A 20,235-nucleotide genomic window follows, 5' to 3' on the forward strand; every position below is an offset into this window, starting at 1 on the left:
CTGCAAAGAGCAGTTTGCATTCTGCAGCAGCAGAAACCAGTTTGGGCTCAGGTGAAAAGACCTTAGCTAGGTGCAAATGGCAAAACGCTTTGCATGCTAATGAGGCCATCAGACTTGAACACCCACACAATAGATACATTTGGTTCTGAATGGACACATTCCAATCAAGACCCAGACATCGAGGCACCAGAAACCTCCAAACAAAAGGACATAAGAAACGCCCCCTCCATCACGGAGACCCCCTCGCATTGGGGAATTAATCCAGTATCGATAAGAAATTGATCCAATAGGTAGAGCCCGCCCGAGAAGAGGGAAGGACAACGGAACCCCTATAAAAGATAGGGACCTCGTGTTGTCCGGTCTGTTAAACCCGTGCTCCGGCCCCGACTGACACCTGGTATCCTGACTCCAGCCGTTGAGCACCAGCCGCCGAAACCGTAAGTTCAACGCTCGCTACGCGATCCAAGCCCACTAGACTCCCAAGTGCCAGAACGCTTGCTGAAGGCTGCAGACAAAACCAGGACGAAGGCCTCGTTCTCTGACCTTGCCTGTTCCTGTTAGATAAGTATTCTGTTTGCTTAAGTTTAGTTATAGCTTAGTCTCTTAGTGTGTGCATGAGTATTTATTATTAACTGTATAATAAATATTGATCGTTTGAACTTGACTAATCGGTGTATCGTCTTTATTACTTTGAATTTGACCTTGGAATACTTGTGACGTTGCCTATACGGCAACTGGCGACTCCAGAGCTAAATAATTACATAGAACAGAGCCTAGCAGTGTTAAGCACACGTCGAACTCGGAGGCGTGTTAATACACTCCAATAAACGCGTTTTACGCCCATAGTAAAACGTGCAACATTTAGTGGCGACTTCCGCCGGGACCCTGTTGTAAGTGGAAACACCACAGTGTCCAGGACCCTGAAATTTGAATTAGAACTCCAAATTGCAGAGAAAGAAAGAGATCACAAGTATTCAAGGTGTTCAAAATAATAAGCGAAATTCGGAAGTGTGTTTAGTGCATGCGTACTAACAGGGCTGTAAGGTAAAACTGAAAGCTTTTTGTTGCGACAAACTTTCGGTAGTTTTGTGATCGGAAAATAGCGTAAGCCGTACCCTTTTCTCAAAACACCACCCCAGCAACCCCCTGTTCCAAATTATAAAAAGAGAGTCAGAGGAAATGGCCATGCAGGCAATGGAACGTCTGATGGATCCAGCAAAGTTTGTGGTCGCAGCGACCAGCAGCAGTAGCAGAGTAGGCCAGTGTCCCACGTGGGAGCTGGAACTCCGCAAATATCTGCAGGGAAAGGGATGGCCCCTTTGGAAAGAGTTTTGTGCAAATGAGGAGACAGGTCCCGGAAGTATAGGTCATACTTGGTGGGAGAACCTCTCTCAAATACACAAAAAGAGTTTAGGAAAAGCACGCAAGCCGATGGCGATTGTGTCCTGCTTGGCACAGTTGCGAGGCGCAGAGGAGGTCATCAGGACGCTCCGGGCAGATTTAGAGGAAAGGAACCGAATGAGTAAGGTCGATGTCAGGGACATCGAGAAAGAAAACCTGGAATTAAAAGGGAAGTTGGCAGAGAAGGATAGAGAGGTGGATGATGCCAAGAGGGCTCACCAGTCTTGTCTAGCTCATCTGAACAGTTCCCAGACCCAGTATGAGAAAGCCTATCAGGACGTGCAACGTGCCGTTCTGATAAGACAGGAATCGGAAAAGCAGGTGGAGGCATTGCAGAGGCAATGTTCCGATCTCAAAGCAGCTTTGAGAGCACTCCACGCTGCAACGACCGAACAAAGACAAAGCACAGTTGACCACGCGAAATGCAGGAAACAGATTGCGGAACTGCAATCTCTGCTTTCGGTGCAGAATGGCTTCCAAAGCACCTTTGGAGCTCAGTTAGATGGGGAAAATGCCCCAGATTGGCAGGAATTAAGCGAGACAGCGCAGCGTTATGTTCAGGGAACATGTGCGCCCGCAGCTCAGCAGAAACGACAGGCACCCCAACCCCCCACAGCTCAGATCATAACCGCACCCATGAATCCCGTAACCACACAGAGGAAAGCCGAATCAGAAGGCGCCCCAGACATAACTTACACCACCCCTTTAACAGTAACCCAGCTAAGGGACGCTTGTGAAAAGATCACTCCGTTCCTCCCCACCGCAGACCCCCACCAGTTCTTTGCTAAAGTAAAACAGCAGGCTACCATGTACGGCCTGGATGAGAGAGAGCAGGTTAAGCTCACCGTGCTGAGCTTAGACCAGAGTGTAGTGGCAGCCCTCCCCGACCCACAGAACGTGGCAGGAGGCAGCCTAGAGGAGATGCACACTGCCATTTTAGATGCCATCGGGTACAATAGAGGTGACCCCGTAGAAGGCTTGAATAAGTGCAGGCAGAAGAGATCCGAACACCCCACAGCATTCGCAGGAAGGCTGTGGATTCATTTCAGCGCAGTTTTCGGACAGCTAGATAGAGCGCATTTAACCCGTGAAAACATGGTTAAGTGGACGCGCACAATTATCTCACACGCGACAGAAGCAGGACAGAGCGCTTGCAATAATTACGACCCCTCAGAAGAGGCCCATAACGAAAAATGGGTCCTGAAAAGATTGTCCCGCGCTTGGGAGCAATCGCTTCAGGCAAAAGGAAAGGTTAGATCCCCAGAAGAGGCTCAGGCTGCTGCAGATATCCAAGCAGTCAGAGAGCACCAGAAGCCCGCATGGGTAAACGAAGGCAAGAGCAGCCCTCAACAGAAAGGACAGGAATGCTATAACTGTGGACAGTTAGGGCATTGGGCAAAAGAGTGTAATGCACCCCAGCGATCTCAGAGAGGCCAGCAGACAGGCACTCTGAACCGCAACAAGGCAAAACCCATCCACAATGTAGTAGTACAGTCAGGACCCACCAATGTGGACGAGACGAACTGACGGTGTTCGGGCTCCCCCACTTGGGTCTGTGACACACTATGGGACTCATCAGGGAGGCCCGTAGTCACGGCAAAAGTCAAAGGGAAGCCCATAGAGTTACTGTGGGACACAGGAGGATCCCGCACCACCATTAACTCCACAACCACGGCACACTCAGACACGTGGCCGACCACCTCCACCATTACACTTAGCGGGTTCACCGGACACTCGCAGCAGGGACATATCACAGCACCCGTAGCGATCCAGCTAGGGAACATTTCCACAAGACACCCCGTAGTTTTAGTAAATCTTCCCCGGACAGCAGAGCACATCCTGGGGATAGATTTTATGAACGCTCACAGCTTGTCGTTCGACCCAGTGAACCAGTGTGTCTGGCGAATGGCGAGATCAGACAGAGCCCCAGCCACCCTCATAGTAGGAGACTACGCTAATCGGATTAGCGCAGTGGGAGAGTACTCATTCGACCTGACTACACTCCACACCGACAGACAAATTAAGGCCCTACTAAACAAACACAGGACAGCATTTGCAAGTCACCGTCATGACTGTGGCAGAATGACTGGACAAGTTCATGTTACCGGACAGGACCCCCGACCGCAAAAGCAGTATAGATTTCCCCTTGAAGCAGAGGTGGAAATAGAAAAAGTTATAGGTAGCTTGTTGGACCAAGGTGTACTGAGAACGGTAGCCTCCACCAACAATGCCCCTATTTTGCCAGTGAGGAAGCCCGATGGATCATGGCGTCTGACCATCGATTATCGGGAACTCAACAAAGTAACCCCCGCAGTAGCCCCAACGGTAGCTACTAGTCCCGAGACCATGCTCAAGCAGGGTCTCAACGCCAAGTACTTCACGGTATTGGACATCAGTAATGGATTCTGGTCAATACCATTGGCAAAAGCGTGCCAATACAAATTCGCATTCACTTTTAAAACACAACAGTACACGTGGACATGCCTCCCACAGGGATTCCACAATTCACCCTCCATTTTCCACCGACAGCTGGCAAGTGGATTAGAGAAATTTTCCCGACCCGAATGTCTGGTACAGTATGTAGACGACCTACTACTGCAGACAGACACAAAGGCAGAGCACATTTCGCTTCTGGCCGAACTCCTGGAACTCTTAACTGAAATTGGCTGTAAAGTTAACCCGAAAAAGGCCCAAATATTGGAAAGTAAAGTGATGTATTTGGGATCAGTCATCACGCACGGCAAACGCGAGATCGAATTCAAAAGAATTGATTCGATCGTCAAATTGCCCCTTCCCCAGAATGTATCAGCCCTCCGGTCGTTTTTAGGACTGGTTGGCTATTGCCGGAACCACATAGACGGATTCGCGACAAAAGCCGCCCCACTTTCAGACCTCCTTAAGAAAGGAGCCCCCTGGGAATGGCTTCCGCAGCATACAGGCGCTGTGGAAGAGTTGAAACGAGCCCTTAGTGCAGCACCCGCGCTGCTAGTCCCCGACCAACTTTCACCGTACGCAATAGAGGTAGCGAGCACCGATCTGACCCTCTCGGCCGTGTTGCTTCAGGAACGGCACGAGCAGCTAAGACCAGTGGCTTATGCCTCCCGACTGTTAGACCCGGTAGAACAAGGATTTTCAGCCTGTGAGAGGCACCTCCTTGCTGTCTTCTGGGCAGTACAGTATTTCTCATACATCACCGGACTCAACCCCATTACTATTCTGACCGAACACACACCCACACAGCTACTACTAGACGGTCGACTGAAGGACGGTTCAGTTAGCCAGATTAGGGCAGCTAGGTGGACCCTACTTTTACAAGGACGGGACATTACAGTGAAACGGACACGCACACACACATACTTAGCAGACAACCTCCAATACCCCGGACAGCCCCATGACTGTGAAATTGTAGCTCCCCTGCATAACACAGGACCCTTTTTAGCCAAAACACCCCCCAGGAAGATAGGGAACCCGAAACAAAGCCCCCAGCCCACAGACACGTGTGGACCCTTGAGGATTTATGTAGACGGTTCCTCCACAGTTTTAAATGGTGAGCGTATCACAGGATGCGGCATCTATGTAGAGGACGCGCAGGGGCGCGCTCTCGAAGAGATAGCTCTTAAGTTACCAGGTCACTTAGGCGCGCAGGCAGCAGAGCTAGCAGCCATAGCGTACATAGTGGACCACCCCGATTCTTTCCCCAGCCCAGCAGACATATATTCAGACAGCTTATATGTCTGCAATAGCCTAACAGATTTTCTGCCCCTGTGGAGGACACGAGGTTTTGTCTCCGCAGACGGAAAACCCCTTCCATCAGCCCCCTTACTCCAGCATATCCTAGAGAAAGCGAAGGACAGGACCTTCGGCATTATAAAAGTTCGAAGCCACCATAGGTCATCACCCCCTGGGAATGTAAAAGCCGACGCATTGGCTAAGGCAGGTTCCAGGAGAGGACACTTATGGACCCCCCCAGCTAGCGCACCAGCTAGCGCCCCTGTGAGCGCAGTCCAAGTCTCACAGACTGATATTAAAGATCTCGTGGCAGCACAAAAACAGGACGGAGACCTCAGGGAGGTTTTCAAGGGAAACTTTGTGCCTGCTTACGAGCACTTTAAACACGCACTGACCACACATGAGGGTGTGATCATTAAGGACCGACTTTATGTGGTCCCACAGCAGGACAGGAATCAGATGATTGCCTTGTTCCATGACGGACACGGGCATCAGGGAATTGATGCAACAACGAGGCACCTCAGGCAACTCTGTTGGTGGCCTAATCTCAGGAATGATGTAACGCACTACATAGAGAATTGCCTGATTTGTGCTCAGAATAACCCGGAGCGGTATTCTAAGAAAGCACAACTTCGGCATACTCGCCCAGTTAACGGCCCTTGGACAAACCTCCAGATCGACTTTATAGGTCCATTGCCCCCTTGCAGGAATGGCTATAAATACGTTCTGGTGGTGATAGATACCTTTACCAAGTGGGTAGAGGCATTTCCCTCACGAACAAACACAGCTAAGACAGCTGCAAAGATCCTGACCCACCACATCTTCACGAGATGGGGTTTACCCCGAAGTATCGATTCGGACCAGGGATCTCACTTTACAGGACGGGTCATGAGGAACGTCCTGACAATATTCGGAATCAAACAGAACTTCCATATTGCGTATCATCCACAGTCCAGCGGGATTGTGGAGCGCATGAATCGGACCCTAAAAACTACCCTTAGGAAAATGGTTCAACAGAACAATTCCACATGGGATTCAGTGCTCCCATTTGCACTTATGTTCATAAGGAACACTGTCTCCACATCGACAGGATACACACCACACACACTCATGACCGGACGCCCTATGAAAGGTACAGAATTCCTTTTAGGACTGGACATGACAAGCCCCGAAGTGACGGCCCTCACACATGAAAAGGCAGTTAAAGATCTAGTTGAGACTGTGAGGTCTGCACAGCTCGCAGCCGCAGTCCAGCTAGGGAAACGCCGACAGCAACGGACTGCCTGTTTCAACAAGACCGTACACACCACAGAATTCCAGGTTGGGCAACAGGTAATGTTATCTGTTTATAACCCCAGCAGTTTTTTGGCTCCAAAATATTCCGGTCCCTACTCAATTTCGGACAAAATTAGCCCCTCCGTTTACAGAATAAAGTATCCTAATGGGAAGACCGCGTGGTTCCATATAAACCAGTTAAAGGCATATGGAACACAGGCCAACCATGCTCACCATGTCCTGCTGGATGCAGCAGAACACTCCACCCCGCCCACCAGAGACACTTTTCCACCATCCCCCTCACAGACCAGTTCATCCACGGACTCGCCCACGACTCCGCCCACAGACCACTACAGACCACGCCCCGACACGCCCACAAGCTGCCACAGCAGAGACAGCAGGGCTGACACTGACTCTGAAGACAGCGACACCACACAGCCATACAGCCCACACTGCACCAACTACGACCCCGACTCCAGTGACCCCATGGAAGTCACCTACCTCAAATATCCAGAACCACCACCCGACCCCGACTACCCCGACAACACACTCGACACTACACAATGGCACAGGGACAATTCCTACAGACTTGTCCGCAATGACGAGAGTGACCCCCGGTCACACAATTCCAAAATTGCATGCCTGATCCACACAAGGGTGTGGGATCCGGGAGAGCAGGACGACACGGTGTCTGACTCCCGACACGGCAACCCCTTTGTGACCCTGTTCACAGAGGCAGAATCAAAGTGAGGTGTCCAGATGATGTAAGATAGGAATCGTTTGAGGGAAACGATGTCCTTTCTGATGGAACCTGCACGTATGTTTGTCTTCGTTTTATGTTTGTTTGTTTCCAGGAATGTAAATGTTTCAGTTGGAGGATGGACATCTTCTTTTCAGCTGAAAAGATTGTGACCACCTCACATACACGTTAGCTTGTCCGCAGATACTTTTGAGAACTTCGGTTTGATTGGAGAACTTTTCCAAAGTTGTAAGGCCACACGCCAAATAGTTTATCTGCAGATATCTCTGAGAACTTCAGTGATGTCCTCAGTTGGAGCATCTTGGCTCCCTTGGTTTTTTTAGGTGCCCCTCTATTCGGCGAAATAGAGGCTGCAAGTCATGGTAAACACATTCGTACCCGTTTTTTCCAGGTTACTCAGGCAGTGGACAAACGGCACTGAGGACCCGCCCTGTCTGAGAACCAACCCTTGGTCAGCCAAGCTCGGGTATGGCACAGCACGCCCTACCCGGGGATCCCATCCAACTCGTACCCGTCGCGGCCCATACGCAACTCATTCGGATGTTTGTTTCCAAATTTGTTTTCATTTTACGTTAGGTAGCCCTTCGGCCGCCATCCCACATGCTATTTACATCCGGAAACATTCGGATGGGAAATCAGCAAAGCCTGCGAGACGGCTCGCAGAAGGAAGGATTGTTAGGTGTATGCTGGTCTTTAAATTCGCTTTTTGAAAAAAAAATGAGGGGAGTCACAGGGTGTGACTTAGCCAGTCATTTTAAAGGGTCAATTGGGTTTTGAAAGACAGATGCACTAACAAGTAAAGGTCTTAAACTGTGTATTGACAGATACTGTGCTTGATCCCAAAGGTTTCAAAGGACGAGACAGAGGTCGAAGCCAGGATTATCAATACCGGAGGAAGAAGGAAGAGAAAGAGGAAGAACAGCAAAATGATGGAAGCCCACTTATTACTGTTCAATGTCATATGTATATGTGTGGAAACAAGACACGTTTCCCCCACAACCCCCACCGTAAATGTTAGTACAACAAACCCCCAGTGCTCAGCTCTGATCAGCGAGGTTCAGACCTGGTGTACTAAATTCATGACGTGGTACTCCATGTCCTACATAATCGAATCACTGTTGGTGATCGCGATCCTCACCATCCTAGTGCAGACCCTCAGGTTGAGGAAATGGAAGAGGAGAGCCTCTCGTTCCAGCACCTCACCCATCTATAGAGTGCAATCCCCCATCTTCGGATTCCACCAAACCCCTCAACCCCTCACTGATTACAACACTCTGTAAATAAAATTCAGCCATGTATTATATTGTTCCATACTCGACTGCCGAGTTGGGAAGTGTGATGTTGTGGTGTGAATGGTTAAGATTTTAGAGTGATTAAATGTTTAAGTTAAGGTTAAGGTTAATAGTGATAGGTAGAGGTTCCCAATTGTAGTAATGCATGTCCCTTTTGACATAGGGCCAAGTAGAGATGTTAGTTAAAAAAAATTTTCTCTTCTTCCCATAGTTTAGAACAGAGTAGAACAGGAACTGGCAAGAGGTCAGAACACAAGGAGGCAAAGTACATAGGTGATCCTTCACAATAGTATGATTGTGAGGATCACAAGGAGGGAATGTAGCCATGCTGGCCACGCAAAATGGACACTGAGCCAAACTAAAATGGAAGGCTGCTGGGAAACAGACAGTTCAGCCAGAACAGCAGTCTGCAAAGAGCAGTTTGCATTCTGCAGCAGCAGAAACCAGTTTGGGCTCAGGTGAAAAGACCTTAGCTAGGTGCAAATGGCAAAACGCTTTGCATGCTAATGAGGCCATCAGACTTGAACACCCACACAATAGATACATTTGGTTCTGAATGGACACATTCCAATCAAGACCCAGACATCGAGGCACCAGAAACCTCCAAACAAAAGGACATAAGAAACGCCCCCTCCATCACGGAGACCCCCTCGCATTGGGGAATTAATCCAGTATCGATAAGAAATTGATCCAATAGGTAGAGCCCGCCCGAGAAGAGGGAAGGACAACGGAACCCCTATAAAAGATAGGGACCTCGTGTTGTCCGGTCTGTTAAACCCGTGCTCCGGCCCCGACTGACACCTGGTATCCTGACTCCAGCCGTTGAGCACCAGCCGCCGAAACCGTAAGTTCAACGCTCGCTACGCGATCCAAGCCCACTAGACTCCCAAGTGCCAGAACGCTTGCTGAAGGCTGCAGACAAAACCAGGACGAAGGCCTCGTTCTCTGACCTTGCCTGTTCCTGTTAGATAAGTATTCTGTTTGCTTAAGTTTAGTTATAGCTTAGTCTCTTAGTGTGTGCATGAGTATTTATTATTAACTGTATAATAAATATTGATCGTTTGAACTTGACTAATCGGTGTATCGTCTTTATTACTTTGAATTTGACCTTGGAATACTTGTGACGTTGCCTATACGGCAACTGGCGACTCCAGAGCTAAATAATTACATAGAACAGAGCCTAGCAGTGTTAAGCACACGTCGAACTCGGAGGCGTGTTAATACACTCCAATAAACGCGTTTTACGCCCATAGTAAAACGTGCAACAATACCAGGCAACATCCTAGTAAATCTCCTCTGAACCCTTTCCAAAGCTTCCACATCCTTCCTATAATGTGGTGACCAGAACTGCACGCAGTACTCCAGGTGTGGCCGCACCAGAGTTATGTACAGCTGCAGCATGACCTTGTGGTTCCGAAACTCAATCCCCCTGCTTATAAAGGCTAGCACACCATATGCCTTCTTAACAGCCCTATTAACCTGGGTGGCAACTTTCAGGGATTTATGTACCTGGATGCCGAGATCTCTCTGTTCATCTACACTACCAAGAATCTTGCCATTAGCCCAGTACTCTGCATTCCTGTTACTCCTTCCAAAGTGAACCACCTCACACTTTTCCGCATTAAACTCCATCTGCCACCTCTCAGCCCAGCTCTGCAGCTTATCTATGTCCCTCTGTATCCTATAACATCCTTCAGCACTATCCACAACTCCACCGACCTTCGTGTCATCTGCAAATTTACTAACCCATCCTTCTACACCCTCTTCCAGGTCATTTATAAAAATGACAAATAGCAGTGGCCCCAAAACAGATCCTTGCGGTACACCACTAGTAACTGAACTCCAGGATGAACATTTGCCATCAACCACCACCCTCTGTCTTCTTTCAGCTAGCCAATTACTGATCCAAACCGCTAAATCACCTTCAATTCCATACTTCCTTATTTTCTGCAATAGCCTACCGTGGGGAACCTTATCAAACGCCTTACTGAAATCCATATACACCACATCAACAGCTTTACCCTCATCCACCTGTTTGGTCACCTTCTCAAAAAACTCAATAAGGTTTGTGAGACATGACCTACCCTTCACAAAACCGTGTTGAGTATCGCTAATCAACTTGTTCTTTTCAAGATGATTATAAACCCTATCTCTTATAACCTTTTCCAACATTTTACCCTCAACCGAAGTAAGGCTCACAGGTCTATAATTACCAGGGTTGTCTCTACTCCCCTTCTTGAACAAGGGGACAACATTTGCTATCCTCCAGTCTTCTGGCACTATTCCTGTCGACAAAGACGACATAAAGATCAAGGACAAAGGCTCTGCAATCTCCTCCCTGGCTTCCCAGAGAATCCTAGGATAAATCCCATCTGGCCCAGGGGACTTATCTATTTTGACATTTTCTAAAATTGCTAACACCTCCTCCTTTTGAACCTCAATTCCATCTAGCCTGGTCGACTGAACCTGAGTGTTCTCGACAACATTGTCTTTCTCCAGTGTAAATACTGACGAAAAATATCCATTTAATGCTTCCCCTATCTCCTCTGATTCCACACACAACTTTCCACTACTATCCTTGATTGGCCCTAATCTTACTCTAGTCATTCTTTTGTTCCTGATATACCTATAGAAAGCCTTAGGGTTTTCCTTGATCCTATCCGCCAACGACTTTTCGTGTCCTCTCCTTGCTCTTCTTAACTCTCCCTTTAGGTTCTTCCTGGCTAACTTGTAACTCTCAAGTGCCCTAACTGAGCCTTCATGTCTCATCCTAACATAAGCCTTCTTCTTCCTCTTGACAAGTGCTTCAACTTCCTTAGTAAACCACGGTTCCCTTGCTCGACAACTTCCTCCCTGCCTGACAGGTACATACTTATCAAGGACACGCAGTAGCTGTTCCTTGAAAAAGCTCCACATTTCGATTGTACCCATCCCCTGCAGTTTCCTTCCCCATCCTATACATCCTAAATCTTGCCGAATAGCATCATTATTGCCTTTCCCCCAGCTATAATTCTTGCCTTGCGGTATATACCTATCCCTGCCCATTGCTAAAGTAAACATAACCGAGTTGTGATCACTATCACCAAAGTGCTCACCTACATCTAAATCTAACACCTGGCCGGGTTCATTACCCAGTACCAAATCCAATGTGGCCTCGCCCCTTGTTGGCCTCTCTACATACTGTGTCAGAAAACCCTCCTGCACACAATGCACAAAAACTGACCCATCTATAGTACTCGAACTATAGTATTTCCAGTCAATATTTGGAAAGTCCCCCATAACAACTACCCTGTTACTCTCGCTCCTGTCAAGAATCAACTTTGCAATCCTTTCCTCTACATCTCTGGAACTATTCGGAGGTCTATAGACAACTCCCAACAGGGTGACCTCTCCTCTACTGTTCCTAACCTCGGCCCATACTGCCTCAGTAGACGAGTCCTCAAGCGTCCTTTCTACCGCCGTAATACTTTCCTTGATTAACAATGCCACAACCCCCTCCTCTTTTACCATCTTCTCTGTTCTTACAGAAACATCTAAATCCTGGAACCTGCAACAACCATTCCTGTCCCTGCTCTACCCATGTCTCCGAAATCGCCACAACATCGAGATCCCAGGTACCAACCCATGCTGCAAGCTCACCCACCTTATTCCGGATGCTCCTGGCGTTGAAGTAGACACACTTCAAACCAGCGTCCTGTTTGCCGGTGCCCTCTTTCGAACTTTTAACCCTATCCCTGACCTCACTACTCTCAACATCCTGTACACTGGGACTACAATTTAGGTTCCCATCCCCCTGCTGAATTAGTTTAAAGCCCCCCGAAGAGCACTAACAAATCTCCCCCCCCAGGATATTGGTACCCCTCTGGTTCAGGTGAAGACCATCCTGTTTGTAGAGGTCCCACCTACCCCAGAATGAGCCCATTTTTAAAATACTGGGCTTACTTTCTCACTCAGTTGTTGCCAAGCTTCAATGGCTCCCTGTGCCCCAGATATACTCATTTTTTTTTTTTTAATTTAGAGTACCCAATTATATTTTTTCCAATTAAGGGGCAATTTAGTGTGGCCAATCCACCTAACCTACACATCTTTGGGTTGTGGGGGTGAAACCCACGCAAACACGGGGAGAACGTGCAAACTCCACACAGACAGTGACCCAGGGCCAGGATTCGAACCCAGGTCCTCAGCGCTGTAGGCAGCAATGCTAACCACTGTGCCACCGTGCCGCCCAGGTGGGCATGGGGTGGGGGCTGCTACATCATCGGGAGAGTGGGCAAATATATTGAACACTAAACAGCCTTGTGCACAACCAGTAGGAAGCCTCTGTCACTTTCTTCCACAATGCGTCATCACGTGCAGGTGATGGTCATAGATATCATAGAAATTACAGTGCAGAAGGAGGCCATCGGCCCATCGAGTCCGCATCGGCTCTTGGAAAGAGCACCCTACTTAAGAACACATCTCCACCCTATCCCTGTAAACCAGCAACCCATTCTACCAAAGGGCGATTTAGCATGGCCAATCCACCTAACCACATCTTTGGACTGTGGGAGGAAACCGGAACACCCAGAAGAAACCCACGCCAACACGGGAAGAACGTGCAGACTCCGCACAAACAGTGACCCAAGCGGGAATCGAACCTGGGACCCTGGAGCTGTGAAGCCATATTGCTAACCAATATGCTACTGTGTGAGCGAGCACTCAGTAGACAGGCAGGGGTTAGACTATGGCTTAGACTGAGGAGAACCAGCTCTCTGCGGGTTATCATCACTACCCTGCCCTCGACAGTGACCTGCTGACAGTGCCGATACAGTCCCAGCACCCTGGAGTGTTGTGAAATATTCCCTGGGAGGGTGGGAAATGGGTGTGGTGCATGGGTATGGTTGCGATGCTGGGCCAGGTCACCTGCTAAGTGAATCGGGTGAGTATGAGGGCCTCTCTTGCCCTCTGGGCTTGCCGGACCCTCACTGCTGCCAGCTATCCAGCAGCCTCGGGCTTGGCCTCAGGTTCCTGCCCAGCCTTGTCCAGCCCCTGCTGGTCCGGCGCCTGATCGTCCTTGTCCCCCGCCTCCTCCTCGGAGGTGGCCACATGTTCCTCGTCACCAATCTCCAGCTCGCCACCCCACTGCTGTGCGAGGTTGTGGAGGAGAAACCTGGTGCCCAGGCATCCTGTTGGGCCTGGTCCATGTCAAAAACTATGTAGTCTTCCACCCAGGCATTCAAGGCATTTGTGACCTGGTGCCTGGGCAAGATGTCACACAGGTCCCCACTCGAGTCTGGAGTGATCTCGTGGCATAAACGGTTCAGGGCTGCAGTGAACTTGACAGCCATCGGGAGCGGGTGTCCTCCTCCTCCATGTGATGCCAAGTCAGCGCGGATATGGCACAGGTGTCGCACCATCTCTGTTGAGTCGGAGCCTCTTGCAGCACACATCTGTCATTTGTACAAATGGCCAGCGGCGTCTTCATCCTGGGCCATCGTGGGACTCCCCCTCTGGGTCTCTCCCTAGCCTGATGGGTGGCCGGGTCGTCAGGATGTGGGGCGGGGTCCGGCACATGGGCTGCTACCTCCAGCATCTGCAGACGCTGCTGCTGCTGCCACCTTCTCCGGCACCTGGTCGCATCGCGTAACACCAGCACCACTAGGGCAACCTCTGTGTCCAACATCCCTGCCATAGTGTTCAATATTTGTAAGAGATTGGGAGAGGGTGTTTGAGCGACAAACAGCGGTGGTTCCCACCCCCATTGATTCATCCCCCACCACACTACCCGGAACGTCCTGCCCACGTACTCCAGGGCGCAGGGAGTCTCCCTCACCGGGCCCTAGACCCTGTACCCTGGAACCCACTCACAACTTCAACCAGACTAGGCACTGGCTCCCTCCCCATGGCACTCACCCACCCTCCGGCCGTGGACATGTCCCCTGAGCTGTGTCCCATTCCCTGGGTGTTCGGATGTTGGTTGCTGCGTGTGTGGTGTTGCCTCCCACAGTGTTCAGGTACACTGTCCAGACATTGCGGTCGAATTGGGATGATAGGCAATAACTCACACATGCTACATGGCCTGCCCACCCACGGGGATACACTTGGCATGAGTGAAGTGCTCACTTTTTTTTTAAATTTAGAGTACCCAATTGATTTTTTTTCAATTAAGGGGCAATTTTAGCAGCCAATCCACCTCACCTGCACATCTTTGGGTTGTGGGGGCGAAACCCACGCAAACACGGTGAGAATGTGCAAACTCCACACGGACAGTGACCCAGAGCCGGGATTGAACCTGGGACCTCGGCGCCGTGAGGCTGCAGGGCTAACCCACTGCGCCACCATGCTGCCCGTGAAGTGCTCACTTAACCACGATTGCCAATTTCCTATTAGCAATAGCCTTAAGCTCCATGGCCAGGGGCCTCGGCAGTTGGTAGGGATTATGGGTGGTCCGGGGGCATACGGGCAGGGACAAGGGCTGCCCCCGGAATGGGTACACAGAATCCAGGAGTTGGTATGGTGGTGCAGCGCCCATTCGCCACCCCCCCTCCCCCCAGTGCCCCACCCCATCCCATGGCAGCCCAACCCTGCGGAGGGTCTCTCTACCCCCATCCGAGGGACCCCATCATCTACCAAGCACAGGGGCAGCGGCCCCGGGCTCTTTGCCTCCTCGGCTCCCCACAGAAGCCCTTCTGTCAGGTTCACGCTTTTAAAAAGGAGTATTAATCGGCGCCAGCGTGAACACTTGCTGGGGAGGAGGCTGATTGAGAGGAGGCTGTTGGAAAGGGGTGGCTCTCGTTAATTGTATGGACTATTCACTGGTCTCGTTACGCTTGAGCGCAAGTATAATGAGGCCACAAGATCGCGGCCAGTATTTTTCCCCATTCGATTCGGTAAACATGGAAATTTGTATGGAAATTACCGCGAGCTTCCCAGCGAGACCGGCAATGCAATTCAACGTTAATTGGTCTATGGCGAGATTCCGATTTCACCTACGGGAGCGGACTGGTTGCATCGCAAATTGGTACCTGGCGCAGTTCTCGTATTTGGCCTCTCCTGCTATTCACTGGCCTCGTTTGCTTGAGTGAGAACGTAACGAGGGCGGAGAATCATGCCCAAAGTCTTTAAACACATGAACCACCTGCTGTTCACTCTGCTTCTGTATAGGTTGTGCACACATTTTCAAGCTTCATTCACTCGTATTGTTTGTTCTTGACTGTGTACATACCCTACCAGCTTCTCTTGTTCTTTAGTCTGATTGACTGTTTCCTTTCTTACGGTTTATAACTGCAACTGGCTTTCGGATTAACCTCCAGCATAATGATTTGGTGTACCTGGTTTATTACAATGAAAGCATCTAACTTCTCTCATATCTCTCAATCCCCAGCATCATCTTTCTTACTTTGACGTGAAGCGGTTTAGCACACTGGGCTAAATTGCTGCCTTTGAAAGCAGACCAAGGCAGGCCAGCAGCACGGTTCAATTCCCATACCAGCCTCCCTGAACAGGCGCCGAATGTGGCGACTATGGGGGGTTGCAGGGGGACAGATTTTGCCAAGCCAGGGCTGCGCGCTGCCGGTGCAATGTTGTACGGCATAGCCGCCACAGGCCGCCGCCGTGTGCATGCATGGCCACGGACCCAGCTATTCTGTGGCCGTATCCGCAGGGTAAGCCACGGGCTTTACGCGGCGCGGCAGCTAGCCCCCCCGCCCATCGGGCGGAGGACCGGTACAAGGGCGGCGCAGATGTTTTGGTTGTATGACTGGATGGCTCCTGTGGACATAGCCGGAGATTTGGAGAATCCAGCCCTATGCCTTTCAAAATCCCAAATGTGCCCCCAATGTTTGTTGAGAAACCCGCTGATGTTAATTGCGAGAGCATACAAAACACAGAAGTTCTTAAAGTTATATATTTGGAAACAAAGATGTGTCACAAAATTCAGTGAATGTTGGTTGTTGGAACCAAGGGGTAATTTCATCTAATACAGTGCGTGTATAACCTTCTGTACTTGCGTGTTATAAAACACAGAAGGGTAACTTGGAATACCGGTTCTGAGTAGTCCATATTTCCAATTTGGTATGCAGTCAGAAGAATATGTAAACCAGGGTGGAGTAATTAATAAAAAGCACTCCAAGAAGTACCATAATATGCTATAATACCCCGGGCCGCAGGATGCCAGGCACCATTGTTCACCGTGCGTGGGTGGAGGTGGCCGAGGCCGTCAGCGCCATTGGGGCGGCAGCCAGGACAGCTGGCCAATGCCGGAAAAGCTGCACGACCCCCTCAGGGCAGCCAGGGTGAGTACCAAGCACTGTGCCCCGACACCAATCCCCCTACCACCCACACACGTGACCACCCCCTCCCCAGGGTGACAGTCCTACCCCCATCCTGACCCACATGGCTGCACCCACCCATGCCATGGCGCAATGGCCGGGTCCCTGTGCACCAGTGCCATCAGAGACCCAACCCACGGGCTGCATGCAGCAGGCCGTCTAACACTGGTGCTGTTGCCCCCCCCCCCACCCAAGGGAAGTCCGCTCATAACCGCCAGGAGCGGGAGAACACGGGAGGGGAACTGGAAGACCTACGTCCCCTCACTGTGCCCGAGCAGAGGGCACACAACATCGTCGGCGGGCCGAAGGAGAGGAAGGTCGCCGACGCGGAGGTCGGAGATGCACCACCAAGTGAGACCCCCTGCCTGGCTGCGACTCCTCACGACACATGTATGCCCACCCCATCTCCCCTCACCCCTCCACCCCTCACCCAACACACCAACAGCCCACACACCAACAGCTCTCACCCCTCCAACCCTCACCCAACAGCCGTCACTGCCTCACGTCTGCCTAAATGTATATGCTGTCTTGTGTCTTACAGGACCAGCTGGTGATGGGCACAACCCATCAGGGTCCCCCTGCCCTTAGCCAGTGCCAGGTCTGGTGCCCCCCAGGGGCCCAAGCACAGATGGCGAGAATCATCCGGAACGCCAGCCCTCTGTCCGAGACTACCCAGGACACCACGACCCAGGGGACAGAAACACTTGGGCCGACACACAGCACACCACGACCCAAGGGACAGACACAGAGGACACCACAATCCAGGGGACGGAGACACAGGAGACAGACACACAGTACACCAAGACACAGGAGTCACTGGACTTTGGGTCCAATGAGGACAGAGACTTTCTGGCACTGCTGGCTCCAACACCATCCACCCTCTCAGAGACTATCACCTTAGTTGGGCAATTTAGTGATGAGGCTCTGGGACACAGACTGGTGAGCACCACACAGATGTACCGGCACAGCAGGTGGAGGTAGGAGGGTTCTGGAGGGTTGACTGAGATGCTAGGACGGTACCCAGATGTATTCCAGCCCAGTTTGGGGAAAAGAAAAGGGGAAGTAGCCTGTATCCAAGTCGAACCAGGAGCCACACCGCGCTATTTCCGGGCCAGTGCCTTTATACCTTGCTCGAGAAGGCAGAAGGGGAGCTCACACGTTTGGAGACCTTGGGTATTATCAGGTCTGTCCATTTCACTGACTGGGCAGCACCAATTGTACCTGTAATGATGCCAGATTCCACTGTTCGTTTGTGCGGATACTACAAACTTACAGTGAATAAGGCTTCCTGGCTTGACCAATATCCAATGCCTCACATAAAGGATCTCGACGCGAAGCTTGCAGGCAGACTCTCATTCACAAAATTAGATATGAGTCACGCCTACCTACAGTTGGAGCTGGACCCTGCCTCCTGGCCACATGTAACTCTTAATACACACCGGGGCCTGTATGAATATTCACGGTTGCCCTTTGAGGTATCCTTTGCCTGCGCTATTTTTCGACGTGTCACGGAGGGCATCTTCAGAGGTTTACCGTGTTGCTGCCTACTTAGACAACGTTTTGATTACAGGGACATCGGAGCAGGAACATTTGGAAAATTTGGAGGCTGTCTTAGAAGCTTTTCGGACGCTGGAGTCCGTTTACGCCACACAAAGTGCGTCTTTCAGGTGAAGGAAGTAGTCTAACTGGGTTATCGGGTGGACCGCAAAGGTTTGCATCCTGTCATAGAGAAGGTGCGCGCAATTCAACAGGCCCCCGCCCCGACTGACACTTCGCATCTTCATTCTTTTCTCGGCCTCGTAAACTATTACGGAAAGTTCCTCCCCAATCTGACAACTATGCTGGCCCCGTTGCACCTTCTGCTAAAGAAGAATCACACCTGGGTTTGGGGTCAGCCGCAAAAAACCGTTTTCTGGCAGATTAAACAACTATTGTCATCGTCTGGGTTCCTAACCCACTATGATCCTGGAAAGCCTTTGCTCATCACGTGTGATGCATCCCCGTATGGTATTGGGGCCGTCCTGTCCCACAAGATGGAGAACGGGGCCGAGCGGCCGATAGCTTTCGCCTCCCGCTCATTGACTGCAGTGGAAAAGAAATACGCGCAGATCAAGAAGGAGGGCCTGGCGGTGATTTCTGCGGTGAAACATTTCCACCAGTATGTGTATGGCAGCCACTTCACTATCGTGACTGATCATAAGCCTCTGCTGGGACTTTTCAGAGAGGATAAGCCATTGCCGCCCATTGCTTCCGCACGGATCCAGCGCTGGGCTTTGTTGCTCGCTGTCTACAAGTATTCTCTGGAGCACAAACCAGGAACCCAGATAGCGAATGCCGACGCACTGAGCCAATTGCCTTTATCTACCATGCCCCATGTTGAGTTCCACCACTGGTGAGGTGGTTGCAACCCTAAATTCTATGGACACCTTGCCTGTCACGGCGTCACAGATCCGTGAGTGGACCCAGACGGAGCCAGTCCTGTCAAAGGTTCGGCACATAGTCCTGTATGGTGGGCAGCATAGACAGCTCCCAGGGGAGTTGCGGGCATTTTCCTCCAAGCTGTCAGAATTTAGCGTGGAAGACGGTATCCTCTTGTGGGGGACGTGTGTGGTCGTCCCGGAAAAAGGACAGGAGCTGATACTGAGAGACTTGCACAATGGGCATCCAGGTCTGACCAAAATTAAAATGTCGCTCAGGAGTTATGTCTGGTGGCCAGGCCTCGACACCGACATTGAGAAGGTGGCCCAAAACTGCTCCATTTGCCGGGAGCATCAGAAGCTTCCACCGGCCGCGCCCCTACATCACTGGGAATGGCCAGGGCGGCCTTGGGCGAGGTTGCATGCGGATTTCGACAGCCCTTTACAAGGATCCATGTTCCTTCTATTAATCGATGCTCAATCTAAATGGTTAGAGGTGCAGAAGATGGTAGGCACAACGTCCTGTGCAACAATCGAGAAGATGCGTTTGTCTTTCAGTATGCATAGCCTTCCCGAGGTGCTGGTCACGGACAACGCTACTCCTTTCACAAGTGAGGAGTTTGCGAGGTTCATGAAGATGAACAGCATACGCCATATCCGCACCGCTCCATACCACCCGGATTCCAATGGGGTGGCGGAGCGCACAGTGCAGAGATTCAAACGAGGCCTAAAGAAGCAGTCTTCCGGGTCTATGGACCCGAGATGGGTTCGTTTTTTGTTTTCATATCGGACCACTCCACATGCGGTGACTGGGGTAGCTCCCGCGGAACTCATAATGGGCCGGAGACTTCACACCCGCCTTAGCATGGTTTTCCTGGACATTGCCGCAAAAGTACGCCACACTCGAGAATGGCAGGGACATGGTTTTTCTCGGCATCGGCCAATTCGGCAGTTTACGCCCGGTGACCCAGTGTTCGTTCGAAATTTTGCAGGCGTGCCCAGTGGGTCCCTGGCGTTATCTTTCACCGAGCGGGCCCTATCTCTTACCAGGT

The sequence above is a fragment of the Scyliorhinus canicula genome, chromosome 7 (assembly GCF_902713615.1).
Source record: "Scyliorhinus canicula chromosome 7, sScyCan1.1, whole genome shotgun sequence".
In the NCBI taxonomy this organism is placed as follows: Eukaryota; Metazoa; Chordata; class Chondrichthyes; order Carcharhiniformes; family Scyliorhinidae; genus Scyliorhinus; species Scyliorhinus canicula.